Source organism: Neofelis nebulosa, chromosome 2 (genome assembly GCF_028018385.1).
Source record: "Neofelis nebulosa isolate mNeoNeb1 chromosome 2, mNeoNeb1.pri, whole genome shotgun sequence".
NCBI lineage: Eukaryota > Metazoa > Chordata > Mammalia > Carnivora > Felidae > Neofelis > Neofelis nebulosa.
This window is the reverse complement of record NC_080783.1, coordinates 35,793,909-35,803,552: the sequence shown is the minus strand read 5'-3', so window position 1 is coordinate 35,803,552 and position 9,644 is coordinate 35,793,909. Positions and strand designations below refer to the sequence as shown.

The 9,644-nt window shown below is 41.0% G+C and overlaps 1 pseudogene; it reads right to left on the bottom strand.

The window, feature by feature from the left end:
* Window positions 1–5,413: 5,413 nt before the first annotated feature.
* On the bottom strand, window positions 5,414–9,425 carry LOC131500658 (uncharacterized; annotated as a pseudogene).
* Between the last annotated feature and the right edge of the window lie 219 nt (window positions 9,426–9,644).

The following is a 9,644-nucleotide window of genomic DNA, read 5'->3' as shown; positions in this document are numbered from 1 at the left end:
AAATGGTATCTTAACTCATCTTTGTGTTTTGGATCCATATAGGGACTCAAAAATGTTGGTAAAAAATAAATAATGACATAAGCAACAGAAGAAACTATAAAGTGGACTTCAAAATTTTGAACTTTTGTATTTAAAAGGAAAATTAAGAAAGTGAAAATAAAATCCACAGAACAGGAAAAAATAGTTGCAAATCACATCTCCAGTAATATATCTAGAACATATCTATATATCTAGGATATTTAAAGAATTCCTACAACTTGACAATAAAAAGACAAATAACCCAATTTAAAATGGACAAAGAATATGAATAGATATTTCCTTTAAGAAGATATATAAATAGCCAATAAGCACATGAAAAGATGCTTAAGACCATTAGTCATTAAGGAAATGTAAATCAAAATCATAATGAAACACCACTTCCCACTTGTTAGAATGGCTACAATCAAAAAGACAGACAATAACAAGTGTTGACAAGGATGTGGAGAAACTGGAATGGTCATGCATTGATGGTAAGGATGTAAAATGGTGCAGCCATTCTGGAAGATAGTTTGGTAGTCTCTCAAAAAGTTAAATACAAAGCTACCATTTGACCAAAGAATTCCACTCCAGATGTTTACTCAAGAGAATTGAAAACGTAAGTCTGCCTACAACTTATATGTGAATGTTCATGTTCACAACAGCCAAAAAGTGGTAACAACCTAAATGTCCATCAGTTGATGAATGGATAAAGAAAAAGTGGCATATACATACAATCAAATATTATTCACCCATAAAAACAACTGAAGTACTGATATATGCTATAACACAGATGAGCCTTGAAAGAATTCAAATTCAAAAGGAATATTGTATGATTCCCTTTATAAGAAATGTCCCAAATATACAAATCCATAGAGATAGAAAGGAAACAAATGATTGCCAGGAATTTGGAGGTGGGGAAACAGAGATTGACCGCCAGGGGGTGTGGGTTTCTTTTTGGGGTGCTGAAAATATTCCGAAATTAGATAGTGGTGGTGGTTGCACAACTTGGTGAATAAACTAAAAACCACTGAATCGTCTACTTTCAAAGGGCAATTTTTTAGCATGCAGATTATATCTTAATTTTTTAAAAGAACAAACGAATGAATATCCAGGAGACAACTCAGGCTTTGTAAAAATTGTAACAAATATGAGCTCCCAAAATGCTACATCCACCATGAAATGGCAAAATACCACCAGTTCGTTCCCACAGTTTTTCCTGCACTTGGTCAAGAGGCTGCCAGCTGCACCATCACTGAAGACGGTATCTGGCCCATCAATAATTGAAGCAGTGAGCCTAAACCAGGGCTCTGGCCACAAAGTCAGCATCCAGTGCCAAAGGTTCAGGAGAACATCTGGACTATGTCACAGCCAATTCAGACTTCACCCACACATCATCTGATCATCTGATTACAGCTCCTTAGAGCACTAAATATCTACAGGGGAAAAATTCACTCAGAACAAAAGATGTCTGGGTGAGTTCATTCTCTAACAAGCCAATCAAAGGGGTAAAGCAAAGGAGAGCATAATAACAAAAGAAAGAAAGAGAGAGGGACCTTGAACAAAAACAGCAAGCTCTTTTGATCCACTTGTTTGTCAGAAATCAATGGAAATGTTTTCTTTCACTTTGGAGAGTGAGAATTGGAATTTGTTGAAATTGGATCTTGAAGCACTTAGAATGTTGTTTTTTTTTCTTGGTACTGAAACAATGGCACACATTCTGTTTACCAGGAAGCTCTAACCACTGGGGCAAAAATTGTAGCAATTGTAGTAATTCTATACGCAGATTTCTGTTTTCAGGGTTGAATAGAATGGGCTCAGAGATATTAATGGGCAGTACACGAAAAAAGCCCTTAAGAGATTTTTGAAAATATGTAAAATATTTCCCTTCCTATAAACGCTTGTTTCTGGAAATGTTATCAGACTGTGATGTTGACTGGTAGGTATAACAGAGAGAACACCATTACAAACTCTGAGTGAAATTTTCACCTCAGAAATAGGAAATGATTATGGTAAATGAATGATCTCAAGATAAAACAGTTTTATGCAATAAACTAAAATGAGTGTAGCAGTGCATGTTGGCTGTCTTTGTATGGCTTTGTTTTAATTAAGGACTGATACCACAGCTGCTCCTCGTTTACTTAATAATGGAGTTTTGGTGTATCAGAAGCAGAGGACCTCAGGGCTGGAAATGGTGCCTGAGTGTGAGAGGGAGCATGTCATGGTAACCTTCAGTGCACAAGCTATGAATTGCTGGAAGATTTTGCCTAAAGCCCCATGAAATTCATGGCAAAGAGAGCATTGTGCTGAGCTATGGAATAAAAAGCAGCTGTCCAATAATGCCTCCAAATAGGCCAGTGTGGGCCTTCTGCATGCCCCTGCTGTGACTCAGAAAATTCTTCACCAAAATCCCCCTTAGCTTATTAGATCTCGAAAAGATTCCCTGTCTTCCCTACAGCAAACACTGTGATCCAACTGAAATGAGGACATTCAGAATTACCTTTCTTCCTGTATAGTGAGTTTATTTCCATGTCCTTTCATGTGAGTGGACATAAGATCTGTAATAGGTTTTTCTGGGTTGATAGGCCCTTTAGGCTGATCTGCAAGGCAGTGCTAGATTGGGCCAGTGCTACAAGTACGGAAAAAAATTATTTGTTGGCTGCAGCATGTGAAAAGTTCTGTCTAATGGGACTGTTCATCCCAGCCACTCTCCAGCATGCCTACATTTTCTCTCCCCAAATCCCATCCTATCCACCCCTTGAGCTGGGCCATCCTGAGCTCTGATGCCTAAATCTTAAACTGTGTAGAGGTGCGTTCCTCTACATCAGGTAAGAATTGATAAACCCAGATGAAAAGGAGATATTGGACTGGGATAGTGCTAATATTCCGTACCTGTCCTGTCCTCAGCTCCAAGGCAGGTCTTTCTCCCTAAATGCCATGCTGAGTGTCACTGGACCCTGACTTCTTGTCTAGAGCTGGTTGGGCTGGAGGCCCCAGCATCTTAGCTAAAATCAACTATTAATAATGGGCAACTGTATATGATTACTCCCCACTTTTTAAAAACACAGAATAGGGGCACCTGGGTGGCTCAGTCGGTTGAGTGACCGACTTCGGCTCAGGTCATGACCTTGCAGTTCGTGAGTTCAAGCCCCGCATCAGGCTCTGTGCTGATGGCTCAGAGCCTGGAGCCTGCCTTGGATTCTGTGTCTCCCTCTCTCTGCCCCTTCCCCTCTGTCTCTCTCTGTCTTTCAAAAATGAATAAATGTTAAAAAAATAAATAAATTAAATAAAATAAAAACCTGGAACACTGTTATTTTAATTATTCTCATACAGCTTTTGCATCTAGGGTAGCTGATTCTAAATGATGAAATATTATTGTTCAATTTCTCAGTAAGATAAGTCTCCATGGCTATTTATTTTCCTGTATTTCCTAAACTTTTTCTGCATTTTACAATAAATCCTAAAAAAATCTCTAAAATCTCTTTAAAAATCTGATTTTTATCTAAAGGAACCTATTTCTGTTCCTTGTAACCTGATGAAGCTTAACAAAGCAAGGAGCTTGATAAATGCCAGGAAGGCAGGGATCACATCTATTTGTTCACCGCTGTAGACACAAGGCCTAGACTAGAGTAGGGGGCTCAATAAATATCTGTTAAATGCATGGAAAGCAACTTCATGGTTTCTGCTTTTTATCATGGAATTTAGGTTGTGGGAATATACATTAATCTAGGTGAAGGTTCTTAAACCCTGAATATTGTCAACATTGCTAAATTAGCCTGTCTGAGAAGGATAATTTCAGGTCAAAATGAAAAGCTATTCAATTGAAGTTCAGCTGATAATTGGGAAGAATTAATTGGAGTTTGTAAAGGAGAATTCTTACTTAATGAGTTTCATCAATATGGTGTAGTGTTTTACTTGTCTTATTGATTGATGTAGATAAGAAGCTGAATGGTCTCATTTGGGGAACATTTAGGCCTCCTGCAAATGCACGGATAGATCTGGGGCTCAGAGTTCTCCAGCACTGGGGCAAGGGTCCTGGGGCATATAGGGCAGCAGTTCTCAAACTTAGTTTGCATCAAAAATCAGTTGGAGGTACTTTTTAAAATCAGATTGCTCCAGAATTTCTGAATCAGAAGATATCCAAGTCAGGGTTCTCCCAAGAAATGGAACCAATAGGTGATAGATCTGTGTTGTATTTATAGGCACACATATGTTATAGAGGTTGAGAATTTCCATGATACGCCATCTGCAAACTGGAGGTCTAGAAAGATAGTTCTAATCCAAGTCCAAACACCTGAGATCTTTAGGAGAATGAATGCCTTAAGTCCCAGTCCAAAAGGAGGAAACCAATGTTTCAGATCAACAGTCAGGCAGAGAAAGAGAATTCTCTCTGCCTCCACTGTTTGCTCTACTTGGGTTCTCAGGGGATTGGAGGAGGCCCACCCACACTGGGGAGAACAATCTGCTTTACTCAGACTACCAATTCAAATGCTAATGTCTTCTGAAAACACTCTCACAGACATACCTAGAAATACTGTTTAGCCAGCTATCTGGGCATTCCAAGGCCCAGTGAATTTAACATATAAAATGAACCATCACAAGTCCATCCTTGTCAAGTAGGCAACCATAAATATCTCTTTAAACCATATTTAATCACAAAATAAAGACAATAACAATGTTATAATTCTACCTAACATGAAAGAACCATCCTGCCTGTAACTGAAAATGCACTAGTTCCTTCCTCAGAAGAGGAGGTAAAAACTTTGAATGATGTTCACTCTTCCCCTTGATACATAATACTATAATTAAAATTAACAATACTTAAATACTATAATATAAAATCTATACATCTTATGTTACATGATAGGAGGATAAGAGAAAAGAAAACAAAGGTACATACACACACAACCATATTCATAACAAAATAAGGAGAAAATACTCATGACAATTATAGTCCTCATTTCTGTAACTGGTCATGTGGTTGTAGCTGGTATTTATAACTACCTTCTTCCACTATGCATTTTGTATTCCCTTTATATTCAACAAGCACGTCAACTGGTCATGGTTTTTTACCTGGTGGGATGACTGCAATCTTCATTCCTAAAGGGCCTAGGCCATTAGCCGTCCTGCCTGGATTGGATTGTTGTAATTTTCAATTGACCTTAATCACAGGGTATGAATGCCCTAATGGATCTCCTGTCTTCCAGATATACTCTTCCATACCTCCATTGTGGAATAGTAGTCCAATTTCCTCTTGTAGTAAGAATCAATCACCCAGGCAACACCTTAACTCCCTTCTTTGCCTTTTGATTGAGAGGCATGAGGATCCCAAAGTGGCTGGGTGTCAATCTTAACTCCCAATTCAATGGAATCATTGTTGTATCTCTTGCAAGAAGCATTCCTCCTTTTAGAACTAAGATCCCTAGGCCAGCAGAGCATAAGGTCACAGGAACAGGAAGCAAAAATCTTGCTAGTGGGTCACCAGGTGTAGTAGTGAGTGGTGACACTCCCATTTCTCCCCCTTGAATTCTGGACCTGTCAATCTTAGCTATAGGAGATACAGCACCATATATTGGACAACTGTCTCAGAGCATATACAGCCTTCTGAAGAAATCCTGCCCCAGCGCTGCAAAGGATTGCCACCCAGCTGGCACTACAACTGTCTTCAAAAGGCCATTCCACTGCCTTAGGATGGTGAGGGGAATATAGTAAGACCAGTGATTTCCATGAGCATGAGCCCATCACCACACTTCTTTTACCATGAAGTCAACTCCTTAATCAGGAGCAATTCATAATGCATAATGATGGATAAGGCATTCTATAAGTCCACAGATAGTAGTTTTGGCAGAAGCATTGTGTACAGGGAAGGCAAATCTCTATCCAAAGGAAATGTCTATTCTAGTAACAGGAAAATACTGATCCTTCCATAACAAAAGCAGTCTAATGCAATCAACTAACCAACAGGTAGCTAGCTGATCACTTCAGGAAATGGTGCTATATTGGGGATTCAGTGTTGGTCTCCGCTGCTGTGAGAGTAAAAGTTCATGTTACTGAGCTCATGTATAACCTCTATCCCTGTCACATGGCCACTTTGTTCATGAGCCCACTGGGTGATAACAGGGGTGGCTGGGCACAGACACTGGTATCCACAGAACAAATCATTCTATCCACTTGATCAGTAAAATCTTCCTCTGCTGAGGTCACTCTTCTGTGAATTTTCACATGGGACACAAATATCTTCACAGTGGTTGCCCATTCAGACTGGTCTATCCACACATCTTTACCCACATTTCCTTGTAACCAGTTTTCCAATCATGTACCTTCCAAGTCCCTGACAATCCAAACTATTGACCACAGTCTATGAATCTGTATTTAATTGTACATCGGACATTTTTCCTTAGAAACAAGATGAACAGTGGGGCGCCTGCGTGGCCCAGTTGGTTAAGCATCCGACTTCAGCTCAGGTCATGATCTCATGGTTCATGAGTTTGAGCCCGCATCAGGCTCTATGCTGACAGCTCGGAGCCTGGATCCTGCTTCAGATTCTGTGTCTCCCTCTGTCTCTGCCTCTCCCCTGCTCATACTCTGTCTCTCTCTCTCTCAAAAATAAATAAACATTAAAAAAAATTTTTTTAAAGAAACAAGGTGAACAACCAGGTGCATTGTTCATAGTTCTGCCTACTGGGAAGATTTTCCTTTACTACTACTGTACTTCAGGGATGCCTCAGGAAGGGGCTATAGTGTCACAGCTGTCCACTTCCAAATAGTGCCTGCAATTGCATATAAAGCCATCTGTAAACCAGGCCTGAGTTCTCTCTTCCTCTGTCAACTGACCATAGGGAGCTCCCTATGAGGCCATAACTGCAGGCCGGGAGAGGGAAGGCAGTATAGCAGAAGTAGGGGCCATAGTCATTTGGGCCAATTTTTCATGTAAATTACCTGTGCCTTTAGTTTCTGCCTAGGACCAATCACATATATACCACCTCCATTTGATAATGAAGTGTTACTGTGCATGCCCAACTTCATGATCCGGTGAGTCAATTAACATCCAGTTCATAATGGATCACATGGTAACTTTGTGGCTCATGGTCAAATATTCAGTCTCTCCTAAGGCCCAGCAGCTGGCCAAGAGATGTTTCCCAGATGGAGAGCAGTTATCTGCAGAGGATGACAGGACTTCACTCCAAAGGCCTAAGAGCCTGTGTTAGTGATTCACCTGTAGGGAGCTGCTAAAGACTCCCCACAGCATGGCTATCTGTCACTAACACTTCAAGCAGCTTGAAGTGTTAGTGACAGATCTTCTGGACCTTATGGTCCAAATGGCAGAACAGATTGTACAGCAGCATGGACCTGTTGCAGACCTTCTTTTCTTTGGGGCCCCACTCAAAATTAGCAGCTTTTCTGGTCACTCAGGAAATGGGTTGGAGTTACAGAGACAGATGAGGAGTATATTTCCTCCAAAATCTAAAGAATCTATTCCAAGTATGCATTCCAGAGCTAGAGAAACAACCACAGGATGTGTTCAGCGGCCCACTGGACCCATGGACCTGAGATAAAACTCTGTTGCTCTCCTGATGTCCATAAGCCTCTACTCTGACCAGTGGACCAGAGTGACATTTCAAATCTCCTGAAATTAGTGTTGGTTGGTTCAGAGTCAGTGTCCAGTGGTCCCCCTCAAAGCTCTGATTATTTCCTTTCCTCCAATTCATAGCTACTCTGGTAAAAGCCATAAGTCCCTTTGGGGAACACTAGAAGAAAGATGAAAAGTACAAATATTTGGTAGTTTACCAGGGCTCTTCTCAAGGGGATCTATTTTCCCCTTTATTCAAGGAGTTCTGGGTCTGTAAACTGGCTCAAGTCTGGAAATTGATTAAGGATCTATGACTCTGTTTTTATGATTCAAGTTACACTTTTATTCACTTGTCCTAGAACTTTTCCGCTTATACAGATTAAGTAAGAATTTAGTAAGCTTCCTATCTATTTCACTTCTAGGAACATCACAGTCTACGCACCAACACCAGGGGTCTATGTCAGTCAGTCTATTCTGATTGCTGCTTTAACTCTGCTGGCCATTATGGGAACCACACCCATCTTGCCTTCGGCAGCTGAATGATGCCACTTGGCCCCTGCCACCCTGGAATCCAATTATTCCCACTGCATTTAGGTTTTTCCATTCAATAACTGCAGCTTCCACTGTAAGGTCTGGTCTACAGAGAAGAGCAATCACAGAGCTCACAAATTTATTTCTCACGGTCATGGTGAAAGGTGTGTCTTCTGGAGCCTCCCAGAGTGAGTAAGTAGCTCTTAAAGACAGATCGAATCTAACATCACTATCTCCTTAAGCCTTTGAATCCCTCCCTCTGCATTAAACCAAGGCAGATCTGGCATTTCCAATTTTCTCAGTGTAGGCCATCTTTTGGTTCATGTTTCAGCCAGGCAATCAGAGTCCTTTGTAACAAGCTGCAGCATCAAATGCAGAATCCCTGCTTAGGGAGCCATATCAGTAAATTTGGCCTGATCCAATTTTATGTTCCTTCCTTCATTATCCTATACCCTTAATATCCATTCCCACGCATGTTCCCTGGATTCCTATGTCAACAAATCTGAAAACTCAAGTCGTTCTCTTGGAGTATAATCTGAATTCCTAAATTCATGCTTAAGTTCAGTAGGGAATGGTGAGACACCCAAGAGAAGAGCAAGAGAAGGAAGTCACTACCAGCTCCTTGACCTCAGGAACAACAGGTGGAGGTAGTGTCCCTAGAATTAAGGGGCAGAGGGTGGTGGGGAAGCTAGAACTAGAATGGGGTCTTTCTGGTGGAGTGGGAGCCCTGGAGGAGATTTACTAGTTGTGGAAGAGATGTTGCCCTGGACAGACAGAAAAGGAGGACTAGAACCCCCTGGTTTCTCTGTAGCCACCCCCTACACACACCCGTCCTACACATGTACACACACACACACACACACACACAGCCCAGAGAATGGATCCTAGGGCAGGCAGGCACAGGGCCAGAGGGTCTACTAAATGACAAGTGGTGGATGAGACAGACATGTGCCCTGCCTTCATTGACCTTACAGTCTAATAGATTGTACAGAGCCTCACAGCCCTACAAGATATTGGGGAGCATGGGGCCTTATGCTCAGTAGAGAAGTGTTATGGACTATTTAGGTTCCCCCAAATTCATATGTTGAAATTTAATCCCCAATGTGATGATATTGGAAGTGACATGTTTGGGAGTTAATTAGGTAATGAGGGTGGGGCCCTCATGACTGTGATGCAGGCTTTTATATGAAGAAGCCAGAGAGTTCATGACAGACACCCTCTTTCTGCCATGTGACAGTACAACAAGAGATTGGTGGTCTGCAACCCAGAAGAGAGCTCTCACCAGAACCCAACAATGGTGGTACCCTGATCTCTGACTTCCAGCCTCCAGAACTGTGAGAAATAAACTTCTACCATTGACAAGCCCCTCAGTCTATGGTATTTTATTATAGAAGCCCAAACTGACGAAGGCAAGAAGCTTTTAAGTAAGTTGATTGTGTCACTTTATAAAGGTAGGAAAAGCAAATGTATCTATAAGAGAAGCTGGGCTTAAAAATTATAGCAATTATAATTATAATACAATGCGTTT